The sequence below is a fragment of the Cygnus olor genome, chromosome 5, assembly GCF_009769625.2.
Source record: "Cygnus olor isolate bCygOlo1 chromosome 5, bCygOlo1.pri.v2, whole genome shotgun sequence".
Lineage (NCBI taxonomy): Eukaryota > Metazoa > Chordata > Aves > Anseriformes > Anatidae > Cygnus > Cygnus olor.
In genome coordinates, this window is record NC_049173.1 from 39,250,634 (window position 1) to 39,265,764 (window position 15,131).

General features: G+C 37.8%; 1 long non-coding RNA gene across 3 annotated transcripts in view; it reads left to right on the top strand.

Moving 5' to 3' along the window:
* Positions 1-15,131, top strand: part of LOC121070568 — a 240,625-nt gene that overhangs the window by 96,394 nt on the left and 129,100 nt on the right. The window contains exon 3 of one of the 3 annotated variants that reach the window (XR_005820140.1): positions 7,534-7,618. The exons of the other annotated variants lie outside the window; for them this stretch is intronic. This is a non-coding gene — a long non-coding RNA (uncharacterized LOC121070568). The remainder of the gene's footprint in view (positions 1-7,533; positions 7,619-15,131) is intronic. 3 annotated transcript variants of the gene reach the window in all.

Sequence of the window (15,131 nt, forward strand, 5' to 3'; positions counted from 1 at the left end):
GAAGACTGTAGGTGTAAAATACAGTTAAGGAGTTTTACACTCTGAGACTTGCCAAACAAAGTAAGGTCCATGTCTATCCTGTATTAATGACTTACATTGTAGCATGTCTGGAAAACTAAGGCTTTAATTAACAGAAAATTGAAAATGCTGTGTAGCATAGCTAATTTTGGTACATTAGTGCTACTTTCTAAAATATAAGTTTTGAAAATGTTTTCATTTACTCTTACTAAAAAAACTGAGTGTGTGTTGTAAAGGAAGTTTTGATGCCTTTTGGTTATCCAGAGAACAGGTATATGCACAAACAAGATTTTACATGATGTAACTGTTCATTTAGACAACTTACTTAAACTTAGCCTTCATGAGTAAGAGGTTTGTACTGCTTGTCATCTGAAGGCTAACCACATAATGGGCTGTATCAATAGGAGCATAGTCAAAGCAATCGATTGTACTCCTTTAGTCAACACTCATTAGATCATATCGGGAAAAGGTTGTCCAGTTATGGGCCTCCAAAAAAGAAAAACACAGATAACCTGCAGTGAGTTCAGCAGAGAGACACAAAGATAATTCAGGTCTGGAGCATTTGCCCTGTGTGGAGAGGCTGAGGGAACTGGGTTGGTTCAGTCTGGAAAAGAGACAGCTTTTAATAGCAGCTTTTCAATACCTTCAAGGAGGTTACTGTGAAGACAGAGCAAGGCTGAGAATAAGGAACAATGATAATAAATTGAAAGGGGAGATTTCAAATAGATATTAGGAAAACTTGTCTCTGTAGGGATAGTTCATCATTAGAACTGGCAAACTAGAGAGGTTTTGGAATGGAGCAACCTGGTTCAAATTCAGTGTTGACCTTGCTTTGAGCAGAGGTCTCTCCCAGCCTGAATGATTCTTTGATTTTGTGACCTTACCAAGCTATTTGCATATGTGAAAGTGAATATAGCAAGCTACCAAAACAAACTAGTAGTTTATTTTGCCTGGATGTTAATACTAATACATCAAGCAATTTAAAGCAATAACAAATGACTGGGCATCATCTTGAATTAGGTTCTCTGCTCTGTAGCTATTGAGTTTTCCATGAAGTCACTAATGTCAAGCCAAATTAAATGAGAGTAGAGTTAGGCTATTAAGTTGCTTGTGATATATTAAGAAAAGTAAAAAGATGTATGAACTTAAATTTATCCTGTCAACTGAAGCAAAAGCACTTAAAAGCAAACAAACAAAAACAAAATAAACAAATGCACAACAAGGAGGACAACAACAACAAAAAACAACATGAAAAGTGAAGGGTCATATTGTCCTTATTTTCCTTGATGTTTCAATATATTTGGGACGTGTTAAATTAGTGTTTTCCTCCTATATCCCGTGGGTCACATTCTGACTTCACGAGTTGTGTCTACTCCGGAGCTGCAATATGAATTTCAGGGTGCTTGGTGACTCTCAGTCTTCTGGAACAACTGTATGCATTTCACCTCAGCTAAAATTTAGGTAATGCCTGAGTCTAGAACAGACTCCAAGTGTCCTGCAAGGCAAAACCATACTTTGCTTTTCTTCTTAAGGTTATTGTTACAAAGGCTGATGGGATACCTGAAAGTTTTGAGATTGGCAGGGTTGCAATTTAGTGTGTTTTTGAGGGTTTTCCTCTATTCTCTCTGGAGCGTAAGCACGGACTACCTTGAGCAAGGTAAGCATCACACACAGGCATTGATTTTGGTCTTTTACAAAATAATGTAGGTGCAGCAGTTTAAACAGCAGTCTATATTCAGTATTCTTGCGACAAAGTCTTCCATCTTGTAGTATTAATATGTGATGGGCTGGTTGTATATGCACATTGGATTCACAGTTGCGTTCACATTTAATTGCCCCTCACAGTCTGATATGCTTTTGAAGTTGGAGTTGGCTTATTACAAATCCAACTGCCATTATTCATATTGGCCTGACTATAGAGCAGCACAGAGCAATCAGACCAAGAATTAAAACTTGATCGTGATTTCTCTGGTTGTGAACAAGATTTGTACATGGATACCACTACTAATTGTGAGGGGAAAAATAGCTGTAGTTCACTGCTGATCTTAAGAACAGCAGTGGATAAAAAGATGTAATATAAGTTAACATAAATTTCTAAGAGGGATCCTTCATTTTATTTGGTTTCTGCTGCAATTATTTTAAAACTGGTGAGATAAAAAGACCCGTTAATCTACTTTCTTTCATTGTTTTCAAACATACTGCAACATAAAATCCCTGGTGAAATTATTAAGATTATTTATTTTGCAGTCTCAGTGCTTTTATGTCTGAATGGCATGCAGCCAGCAGTCTACTCAGAGCAGCATTTAGTGCACACAAGCAAGAAAACAAATTAGTTAGCAAAGTTATTTTTGAAGTAACTTGCTAGAGTACTTTGCTTTGTTTGTTAAGCATTCTTAGCACAGGTAAAATCTCTCATGAGTAGAAGCAGCAAATACTTAAAAAAAAATAAATAAATCTGTTTTATGTTTGGTTATGTAAATTCTTGATAGGAAGTGTTTTTCATGAGGTACTCCCCACTGTCATCTTGTAATCTAAAGATGCAGAAAAGAAGTGAGGGAAACTAATTTTAAAAAAAGCATTTTGATGAAGTCCAGAATCAAAACACAAACAAACTGCTTCTGTTGCCCCAGATAAGATTGGCTATAGTCAACAGTTAGCTGACCTGCAGACTGTAAACGTGGTTAGCCAGGTTTTTACTTCTTTCACTTAGTAGGTCTTTAGGAGTCTTAGTTTGTCACTCTTGCACAAACTGAACTGTAGCTTACTCCTCAAGGCATGCCTTTGATTCTAGTTGCTCTATCTAGACTCTACTCAGGATGACTAAAACATCCAGTCTGGTTTTATGTGTTGTATTTCATGTTTTAAGGATAACTGCAGACTTGATTATGGTTGCCAAGACTTTGTAGCAAGTAAATTCAGTAACCAAAAGACAGAAGATAAACCACAGATACAACCACAACAATTTCTTAATTAACAGCAACCAGCCTCAAGTTGTGTTTTTAAACTGAAAGGTGTCCTCTTTCCTCCCATTTTCACCATTGTGTCTGCTTTAATTCATGCTCTGGTTAAAATATGGTGTATGGACACAAACACACAGATCAGTCTCAGCATTAGTGCTTGTAATTTAATCACAGTGCAGTGTGATTCTACAGCCTTTGTGTTGTGAATCCATGTACCTGGGCTATAAGATTGACTTTATTACTTTGGCTTCATCTATCAGGGATTATGGGACGTACTGTATTGTTTCTCAGAGATTTCCAGTATTATAAAACTTTGAGGGCTGATTCTAAAGAAGTCTAATGTTATAAAACTCAGAGGTCTACTTGCTGTGTAATAGCTATATCACCTCCTCTAAGTAGGAGTCACAATAGCCAGCAACTTAAGTGGGAACAGCTTATTCTAGTCAATTGGAGATATATAAGAAAAGAATAGATCTTCACTCATTTGAATCATTCATTACATTGAAATTTCCGTCTGAAGGTCAATTATCCCAATCTGCTTCCCAAAGCAGGATAACTTGTTATAGCAGATTGTCCAGGGCCATATACAGTTGAACTTTGAAAGTGCCTAAGAATGGAGATTTCACAACCTCTCTGAACAACCTGTTTCAGTGGTTTATTGCCTTGACTATGAAGACATTTTTCCTTGTATCTATACAACATTTCCCATGATGCAACTTGTGTTCATTGCATCTCATTTTTTCCACTGTATACATCTCTGAGAAAAGTTTGGCTCCATCTTCTTTATAACACCCCCTCCCCTGCAAGTTGAAGATAACTCAGATTTACCTTAGTCTCCCCTTCTTCAGGCTGAATAAAAGTTCTCTCTACTTCTCTTTGTATTTCCCAGACCCCCTTATAATCTTGGTGACCTTCTGCTGGACTTACTTTAGTAAATATAACAGAGATAAAAACTGGACATAGTACTCCAAATACAATTTCACAAGTGCCACATATACCACGTCCCCCAAATGTTACACACTTTTTCTACTATAGTCCAGAATACTGTTGGTCTACTGGGAACACCTCTGATTCCTGTACCGCATGCTATCCATGATGTCTTGTGGTTTGGCCAGGTTTCCGTCAACTTTGTCTACTCATTCAGTTTATATCTCTACAAATTGTCTTCAGGGGAAATACAGAAGACTGACTGTCTATAAAGCCTTGCTAAAATTGTCCACCTTACATATATAGAAAGCAGAGCTCAGTCAGGGGTTCCCCATTCAGCTGAGTATTTGCTCCCTCTTGCCATGCCTTCCTGTTTTCTTGCAAAATGACATGAACTCCTCCTGTGTTTTCAGGAGGTTGTTCTTGAAAGCCAGCCAGCTTTTTTAGGCCCCTTGCTCTTCAGGACAGCTTTACCTTTCCTGAAGTTAAAATCAGTTCTCATGGAGTCTAGGGTCATTATTCTGCTACTTCTCTCCTCATTTTCATCAGCTAATTCAACCATAGACCTTCACATCAATTCTTCCTTTTTTTTCTTTTTTTTCTTTTTTTTTTTTTTCTGAGAAATGGGTCCCCCTAGCTGTTTAGTCCAACATCAACACCATAAAATTTTCCTTGACACTGCAAATATCTCTTAGATTGCTTGTGCCTCAATTATCATGGTGGATATATCTCCCTGTGGAAACCAGGACCTGTCATCATGAGGCTTCTTCCCATTTTCTATAGAAGCCTTTATAGAATTCCTTTCATGCACTGGTAGATCTGTAGCAGGCATCAACCACAGTGACCTATTTGTTGGGCTTCCTCCTTTTAATGGTATGTAAGTGACTAAACATCAGGGAAATGTTCATGTTGGATTGGTACTCATAGCCTGAAATAGTATCCTAGATTAAGATGCTTGCAGGCGTGTCTCCAAACAGTGCTAACCTATCTTATTGGGTTTACACCTGGAACTGATTCATTGCACATGTAGATGTTCACATCCCTGCATATAGATATGCCCTTGGTCATATGCCCTTGAGTTACAGCAGTCTCTAAAGGTCTATGCAGAAACAAGTTCAGCTTTTTTCTCTCCCCACAAACACTTCATCAGCTACGGTGTTTTAAAAATCACAGGTTCCTGTATTTGCATGCAGTATTAGTGTAGCTATATAGTCCAAGAATTTAAGCAAGGCAATATTAGTAGGTAAGGATAATATCTCTTAGATAAACTGATATAGCTAGAAAGATTAGGCACACAAATCACTCTTCTGATGTAAACAGAAGCAGCAGACTTCAAAGCTAAATATGAGTTGAGCAGAGGATTTAACTAAATACGTATCAGTGACACAATCTATTGAGAGACAGGTAGTGCTAAAAAGTAACTGGCTACCTCTTTTTTTCCTCTTCTCCACATAACAATCCACTTATCTTCCAAAATAAGATTCTGGGGAAAGTAAAATACACAGTTTTCTTATTAAAAGTTGATGAACTTTAATTGTCTAATTGTTTCATATTACAGATCTGAGGAGGAGGAGGAGAAAACCATATAATGAACACAGTAGATAATAGTGCAAGTCAAAGATATTCCAGAAATAGTACAGAAATCAGAAATTCTCTTTCAAAGCCCAGAAAATATAAAACAGAGCACAGCATTCTATGACTGTCTTGGTAAACTAAACACACCTAGAGAACAGACTACAAAAACACTACTGACTTCCCCATTGTTTATAGCAACTCTGGGATCAGTTGTGCAGAGCTTTTTTTAACTAGAAATGAAACTGTGTGAGGTAACCTTTTTACAATGGATGCCATATCTATTCTATTAGATGGTTAAAATTGTCTTCTGTTGAATGGGAACATTTTGAGGAAAACTCTAAACAGCTTAGTAACTTTACTGTTCTGCTTAACTAAAGAGAAAAGTTAAGACATGCAGACTGTTGATGAAGAAATCAGCATCTCTGCCATTACCTAATGACAACCATTTGGCAGTCTTTTGAAAGAGAAAAACAGGTAAAGAGATGGTGAATAGTACACTTGTCATTAATTTGTCAAGTCAACATATTAATGTGATTTGGGTCAAGCTAGTGGTTGTGCAGCCAAGCATTCATGGCTTCACTAAACACTGAGAGTTGTACAAGAAGTTGGGGAAGCCTGTAAGAAAGTTTAGTTTGGCAAGGAAATGAAGAACCAAATAAAGGAGAACTCCAGGGGGAGACCTTCTCCATCAGTTTATATGACAGCAGGAGTGAGCAGGGGAATTAGGCTATGGCAAGTCAGGAAATCGGTGAGGGGCAATAGTTAGCCCCAGTAGGAGAGCTTTGAGGCAGGAAACAGGAAAGACTGGGAGTCTGTTGACCTGTTTTCAGAGTTCTTCATTTATGAGCTCATAGGCCAATATCCTCATAGGTCTGCTAGCAGCAAAAGACAGAAGTGTTTGTTTCTCAGGTCAGGGTCTCTAGTTTCTTTCATGTTTGGTTCAACATTTTTTATCGGCCTTAATAAAAGTTTCGTTCATATGAGATGAAGAGAGCTAGCTCTCTCTGAGTTTCCCATGTAATCAGAAAGATATAACTCTATGTTTGTATTAAGGACAGAGAGGCACAGCGCTACATGCCATGTCTAACTGGCTGCTCAGTCCATTACTTTTTCAGTAAAATTGACAGGATTAAACCTAAACAAGAAAAGGAATGACAACCAAAGAGAGTGGGTGTTCTGCAGCACTGGCATCAGTGAATTCAGTAATGACCATCAGAGTTCTTCTCTACAGGCATTTCACAGGTACAATGTGTAAAATTTCTTCTCTTCATGATTAAATAATAGGGATTAGCTGGTGATGGAATAGAGTTGTGTTCCACTGGCTTGCCCCTGAGAGTTTCTATCAATCCTATTCATTTAAGTTATCAGAAAGATTGTACTAGGCACTGAGATCTCACATCCCACCCTCAAACTTGTCCCCTGCCATAACAGTGAAAAAACAAGTCTTTTGCTTGCTGAAAACAGAATCCTGGTACTATATACTGACAAGTGTCATGATTTTAATATTGTTACCATTGTTTGAGTCATTTACTCTGAACAGGGTTATGTACTGTACTTCCTCTTTCCTGCTAGCCATCAGGTACACTAAGGTCATTAAAGAGCTAATTTATGTAGAAGGTTCCTAAATCGTGATCTGCTTGCATAGACACAACTGAATGCAGTAATATATATTGCAAGTGGACTCTACAACACTCTGTTTAATGCTGTGTGAAATACATATGAAGTAAACATCTACTCCTACATCTTTTCGACTATGGCAAAACTACAAACAAGAAATGTGTGTCTGAGAAAGTGTGTCTGAAAATGTACAATATGCCTGCAGAACTTGTGCTAATCACACTGAAGTAGAATGTTCCTATCACGGTTTCAACTCCAAACTGAAAAGATATTTTCCCCTTTTCTTTAAAAGGAACAGTCGAAGTTTAGATAATGATGGTGCAGCAGACTTCATTAGTGGATAGTTTAGAATGCATTTCTGTTTGTCTGATGTAGAAAATACAGATCACAAGCATCTTTACTTCCCTTCACTAAAAAGTGCTTTTTTCTGTCATAGGTCCTCACCAACGTAAACTGTTAGAAGTGTCTTCCAAAGAGTAGAAAAACAGATGAAGTAATAGGTCTGTTGCTCTGGTGCAGCAGTAAGTATCTGTCATTTCGTTGTGGCTGAAAAGGCACGTATATCTTGAAGCTGGGGGGTATCTTCATCATAAATATGCCTGTAGGCAATTAGTTGAGGGAAAATGCTGAACTTTTTTAGAACAGCAAAGAAACTAGCTTTAAAAGGCATCCCCAGGCATGTCCCTTTTAATTTGACCTTGTCTCTCAGGATTCCTACAAGACTGGAAATTTTTGCCTGCATCCTTAGTATTTGTGGAGCTGGCTGTAAACACAAGAGATAATGCCATATTCCTGGTGCTATTTCTTTTATCTGTTTTTATTGTAGCTGGTAAAAAAAAAAAAAAAAAAGTCATTATAAACTGTTTTTCCATAAGAGGCAAAATGTCAATCTATACAGAAGGTGTTTCATTAAGGTGAGGAACTGGAGATTACAACTTGTTTGGATGCTATGTTTGGATGTTCTGTGCCTACAAAAACAGCAAAATACCTTGCCAGCTGTACCAGTATGTTCTAGTCTTATTAAGCCAGCTGATGCACAAACAAAGAATAAAATCTAGTCCTTTTGTAGCTGATCCCACTTAATATTTCATGGAGAGTCTCAGACCTGTAAGAAACATTTGCATAAGAAGCAAGATTCCTATATTACTTTGACATCAATCTGAGCTGCAGTGAAAAATTATTTTAGCCTGAGCTAGAAGTGGTTTTATATTAGACATGATCAACATCCAACAGTCTGAGTCAGCAAGAAAACTGCTTCTGATCTCTGCAGCATACTAGAACAATGAATGAAGATTAGTCTCCAAAGAAATATAATAATAGAGCCATTCCTCTTATGAACCCTCATAACTTCTGGCAGAAATTCTGCTCCCACTGAAGTTTAGTATAATTGTCCCAGGATCTTCTGAGAAGCCAGTATTTTACTATTGATTCTCAGATATTCTGCCCGCCTTCTCTCTCCCTGGAGTGGAAGGAGAACACCTGTACAATTATTGCCTGTTAGAATAGAAGCATTTGAGAAAAAAAAAAATCATATCCAAAATGCAAGAGCGTTTTGTTCTTTTCTAGTCAGAAATGGTGGTGACAGCATTTGTTGGTATTTTTTTAATGCTGGCTGTAGCAAAGTAGACATGCCTGTATGCTGGGTAATTTTTCAGTGACTTGGTAATATAGCTGTTGTCTCGTACTCTTTTAAACTCTTTCTTATTCTGTTGCTGTTACAACTATCATATTAGAGAATCTAGGAGAAGAAAAATAAATGGATTCTGCTTATCAAGATACGGTACCTGGCTATACTGACTTCATTTCAGCTGAAATTGGATGCTCAATACTTGTCAAAATACCCTGTCAATAGTAGAAAGAATAGATCTGATAGTTGATCTGTTGCAGATGGCAGCTTTCCTTAGAGCCACTGGAAAAAAAAAAAAAAAAAAAAAAAAGAGAGTTTTCCTCAAAGTGTGAGAGAAGAATGAGAGAAATGAATGAGAGGAAGAGAGAGGGAGAGAGAGATGGGGAGAGAGCTAGATGACTCTCTTCCTACAGAAGGAAAATTCAACCATCTGTGCCACTTCAAAATCACCAGGTTAGTGTCAGAGTGAAGAGAGCTAAGCAACATTTTTACTATAAGCACGATTCCCACTCTCTGTAGTCAAAATCTGTGGATTCATTAATCCTTCCCCATTTTGTTTTAATAATAGCTTTATTGTATATATCTTTCCATTGCTTAAAATTTTCAGTCAAGTCTACAGTACTAGTGATAGATGTTCTTCATGAAGCAGCAAAATGAGATTCAAGAAACAGCAAAGAAACCTCATCTCAGAAAGCTGAGCTTGCCGTTAAATGGAGCTGTGTATAAACACACACATGCACATGGACATACACACACACTCACTCACACAGAAGGCATAGATTGAGGCTAATTCTCCCCTGAGTCTGCTGAGGAATAGATATCCTACTATGTTATTGTCATGCATGATCTCTGATTAATGCCAGTGCTGGTATTCCAGGCTTTAAAATCAGTACAAAAACAGTCCTTGAGGGAGGATGTCAGCTTCTTTTAATCTCCCTTTAATCTCCACTACTTCAAGAAGCTCTACATGTTCACATATTATTCTTCCGCTGTGGTCCCCTGCTTGCTTATTCCATACTGAATAACTTCAGCTCATAAAATGAGCTCTTTCTCTAGAAAAGTGTATCACAGACAATGTGAACACATTTTTACAAATGGGATCAGTACCAAGTGGTATAAAGTCACAATGTTGATAACTCTGATCTTCTGAAAATGTGACCCAATCCAAGGTAAATATTTCTGAAATTAATTCCCTCCTTAGTGTATAGAAAATTTATTATGACAACAACTGTGTTAAAAAATAAAAAGTTAGACTAAGACTTACAATCATAACTTTATTTTTTTTTTTGAAATCTCAAAAACCAAAACATATATCAGCTCATTATCTGAAAAGTTCTACTGATACAGAGCATTGTGTAATGTTTGGCCAAATCCTGAAGCTCTTCTCCTGTGTGATTCTTAGTGAATACAGCCCTCAGAAGCATCGAATGCTTTCACGTACCCTGGAAAAAGTGGTTCAATTTTGTCCAGGAATTATGTAGCTTGAGAAAGTATTGCGTCACGCAAGTATCAGCAACTTGATGTTTATGAGAATTCCATTGTTCAGAAACAAAACCTGCGGGTATGGATTTTTGGTGTTTTATTGTTAGAAGAATAAAGCAAAGGAGATAATCATGGCTAAAGATGTTGTGGCAGTTTACTGATCAGTAGGTAGACAGAGGAAGTGCAATTTCTGGGATACTGTCTCTATTGAGAGTTTGTGGTTTTATCCAGCTGAGTGTCTGGCCTAGACTTGGCTACATGTTTGAAAAAAAAAAAAAGCAGATCTAATTTTTTGGCCTGGGGTACCTAAGAAAATGTTCAGCAAAAACATGAAAGTCTGCATGAACTGAACTGGAAAGCAAGAGGACATTGTGTAATAAATAGGAGTCGAGAAGGTGACTGGGGAATAGCATTTTCCATTACACTAATCCAAAGCAGAAAACTCGACCACGGGTTTTTTTTCTTCACCGTGTATTCTCCTTCTCAGTTTCTCAGAAAGACACTCACTGTATTCAGATGTAGATTCATTTTTCATTTCTCATGCAAATATTAGTGAACTGAATCATGAGGCCAAGTTCATTGTGTGCAGGCCTTTCAAGAGAACATGCAAGTTTGTGGTGGTTCAGGGACTTTGCTTTTGCAGACTTCTGCAGAGATGATAAGTTAGCTCCAATACAAACAACTCTTTCATTAGCCTCTCACTGATTGTGACAATGAAATCAATTTTTCAGAAAGCACACCATTAATGAGTAAACTATTCTTGTTCACAAGAGGGCTATGTTAAATAAGATGGGTACTAATTTTAGATCCTTAAAAAGAGAAGTCATTGAGGAATAATCATTTTAGTTTAATCATTTTCAGTTTGCTTTCTTCTACTGGTGATTCAGAGGACATGTGCTGCATAGAAATCTGTTTCCAAAGAAGAGGAAGATCTCACATTGATCTTAGTCTTTGGAAACTGCCCCATTTTTCTATTTCTCTTTCTGTGCCCTCACAGTAATTACCTTAGCCATCCCCTGGTATTTGGTGTATAGCCCTGGAAGTAGATTAGCTTTAGAGATCTATGTAGAAAAGAATATTATAACTAGCAACTCTCAAAAGCCTCAGAAATGGACTTCTACCATGGCTGAAAACTTCCAAAAAATGTTATACTCACAAAATAACTGGGCTTCCAGGTCACAGAGACAAATACTGCTGTTTTGGAAGTGCAGTTCTGCTTAGTCCAAGCCAAAACATACTCTTTTGATACAGCAGTATTCTCCTTGAATGGAGGAGCCTTTCTAATTCACTCATTTAACTCCTGCTTCCTAACTGGAATTTCTTTATGTTGCACTATCCTAATTGGTTTCTATAAATTCCAAAATACCTTGCCAGAATCACTTTTTTTTTTAGCGACTTTTGCAAATTCATCTATCATTGAATGAATAGCGAGAGAACAGTTTTGTGGTGTTTTTTGTTTGTTTGTTTGTTTTGTTTGTTTTTAAAAAAGCAATTTTACAAGAACACTGAAAAGCAAATTTCATCACAATACAATATACTACTACTATATTTGAGATTCCTTTCCCCAGGCAGAATAAGCTAGCCCAAGAATCAGAGCCTGTCTGACCACACAGCTGCTGTGCTTTGAGGACAGGTGCTGGCAGTGCACTGTGCAGGGTGGTTGGAGATCGTCTGGATACCTCAAACACAACACTGCTTTATGTAATGCAGACATGCTCTATTCCCATTTTCAGCAGTCTAGGTGCTTAGGTTCTTCACTGTTAAAGTTAATACAAGTGAAGCTTCTTTGGCAGTGAATCTTAGTCATTGATTCATCTACAGGATTACAAGACAGTGATTGTGAAGGTTCACCTTCTTGGAAGGAGCAGGAAATGTTTAGTCCTGTAATTATTTTGAGGGCCTGGTGTTGTCCCCTCTGCAGGAGTAAACCTGGTGATTTACAGAATGAAGCACATCGGGAACTTGGCCCAGCTGTACCTGTCTCCCAAGCTGTTATTCTGTTCTTTCAGTACACACACTGCTGCTCTCTGCTGAAGGCTGTTCTGTGCATGTGTGATGCGAGAGACACCAGTACCTCTCAATCAACATGCTAAACCGTTCACTCTTTCTCACATATTTCTACTATCAAAGGGGGTCTTATGAATGGGAGACAATTAAGATCATGCCTTGCTAATCCTTCATCGACATGAGCTTCTGGTCCTTTGTCTCAGTTTCTCATCTGCTGAAATAGTAGGTGGCATACAGGCAAGAAATAAAATGCTCCCCAGGTGATATTCATGAGATTACTCTTCCAGTCATTCTATGATGTTTTCTTCCACAAACAAGTTAAATTTCAGAGCATACTGGTTTTATTTGTTTGTTTGTTTATTTTTTTTAAATTTATTTTTTCTTCCTGACCTTCTTTGTCCTAGTATGGATACCCCTGCATTTTCTTTCAGCTTAAAAAGTTTAGGGCATATTGTTTCTGTGGAGTAAGTGACTAAACTCCTAACATTTTTAACAAACCTAAGCTGATTCCCAGTGGTGGTGCCAGGTCTCTGTCTTTTCTCTATGTGGTACAACATCAGCTCAAGTTTTGGCAGTGGCAATCTGGGTGAGGTGCTGCCAGTGTGGGTGGGCACACTGCTACTCAGCATTCCTCAAGTACCGCTTTGTCTCTTGAGGCCATGAGGAAGGTTTCCAGCTGGGACACATGAGCAGAGAATGGGTTAAAGATGCTCTACCAGAGGACAGGAGATGTGAGAATGGAAACTGAAGTGTTTCAGCTGCTCGTAGTTTGGAAACAGTACAAAAGCAGCCCAGGATGTAGCTTCTGCTGTCTACTTCATTCCATTGTTTAATGACTAATTTTTTGAAACACTTGAACTCCTCTGTGTGTTCTGATAATCTTTAGCCAGTTTATAATTTAAACTATTTTTAAGTATAGGAAATAATGCATAAAATAACTTTTTATTTCTTACTGGCTAGCTCCAGGAACCGTTAGTGGAAACACTGAATAAATTCACCCAATCTGACACTACCTGTGCTCAGTAAGTGAAAGCTTTCTTTGTCTCAGGGCCACCTGACCTGTGCAAAGCAAACAGTTTCTCAGCTCAGTTGCTGTTGGACAGGGGAGCATGGCCTCAGCGAAACTGGTGCTGTGGCAAAAAGGACAAGAAGTTTATGGACAGGATGAGAAAACAATATTTTCTTTAGTACAGTTTGTTCTTCCCGATTAAAGTAAAAGTTCACAAGTGAAATAATCAATGTGGTGGTTGCCTTTGGTCATAAACAGTGGATTTCCTTTTCCAGGGCTTAAGGATGTTTTGCATTAGCTTCTTCTTCATTTATGTTACATTGCACAATTTAAAGATGTCAGAAAGTCTCTGAAAGTTGAAGTATTAATCAATCAGTTTGCTGACAAATGCTAAAAGTACATGCAAGAACTACTGTTCATACTAAATTAAGCACTAATGTAACAAGTTAATCAAGCAAATTCTGTTTCAACAACATCATAAGAAAACGGAATGATATTAGGCCTGAACAAACTGTGCTCTGATTAGTGGGTATATGTACAAATGCAAGTATATGTGCATAAAATTGTATTTTCAGAATTAATGCTGATAATCTTAAATGACTATTTCCACATATATGTCTTGATGCAGTATGAAGCTTCATACTGACATCTTCAGCCTTTAGTTAGGCATTGGAATGGGTTGCCTGGGGAGGTGGTGGTGTCACCGTCCCTGGGGGTATTTAAGGAAAGTTTGGATGTGGTGCTTAGGGACATGGTTTAGTGGGTGATAGTGGCGGTAGGGTGGTTTAGTGGGTGGCAGGGTGAGCAGTGGTGGTAGGGTGGTTTAGTGGGTGATAGTGGTGTTAGGGGGATGGTTGGACCTGATGATCTTGGAGGTCTTTTCCAATCTTAATAATTCTGTGATTCTGTGATTCAGATGTATACAAAGATAAATAATAATCAGTGCTGTCTCTAGTCCAGTGACTCTTGTCACTGAAAATATTTTAAAACCTTTACTGCTTCTGGAATTACATCAGAAGTATTTTCTTTTATGCAAAAGTTTGCCACATTGCAAAGGATGCAGTCTTGTGAATATGTGCATTTGCACACGTCCAGTCCCAGATCTGTTCATTCCTGTAAAACATCTTTTTCCTTCTTTTTCCACTAGAAACTGAAGCTTCTAGTGCTGCATTTGGTTGTGTTCAGTCACTTGTAGTACTCATTAATACAACACATCCAGAAATTTTGCACCAAGCTACTTTGGGGGGATGAAAAAAATGCTAGTGAGTTCCAGAAAAGCTATAAAATTTTAAGTACCTTTTGTATGTGTAGTAGAGTGGTCTGGTGGCACCATTTATTAAAATTGCCCAGAGGTTCCATCACAAAATCATTCTTCTCTTGCTTATAACTCTGCCAAACTTTATTTGGCTTGAAATTTTGCATACTGGGTATCTGCCTCAGACTGAATCTTTCTGGAAAATTTCAGTCAAAATGACTATTTCCAAGAACAAAATTAGGGGAGGATACATCATTCTGTCTGTATCAAACTATTTTGGTTACCTTTTGTGTGTGTGTGTGTGATACTTTAATGATTGGAAACAGTAACAAAATTTGGCAGGGGTGATGGAGGTGTCCAGTCTGTGCTCTTTGTTGTTCGTATTTATGTTTTTCAAGAGAAAACAAAATCTTGAAAAATCCCAGTTTGTAAATGCTGAGTAGAGAATTTCTAGACTTCTGGAGTCAGAGTTCTGAGAGGCCCTTATCTGTACTGATTGAGATATCAGCTTGTAGTGACCTGGGCTTTTTTGTGGTAGTTTAAGTCACGGTCTGATACCACAAGTTCATATAGCAAGACCTCAGCACTCTCAATTCCTAGTCTCCTTGCTTTGGACCATTTTTATATTTTTAATGCTGTATTTTAGTGTGCAGT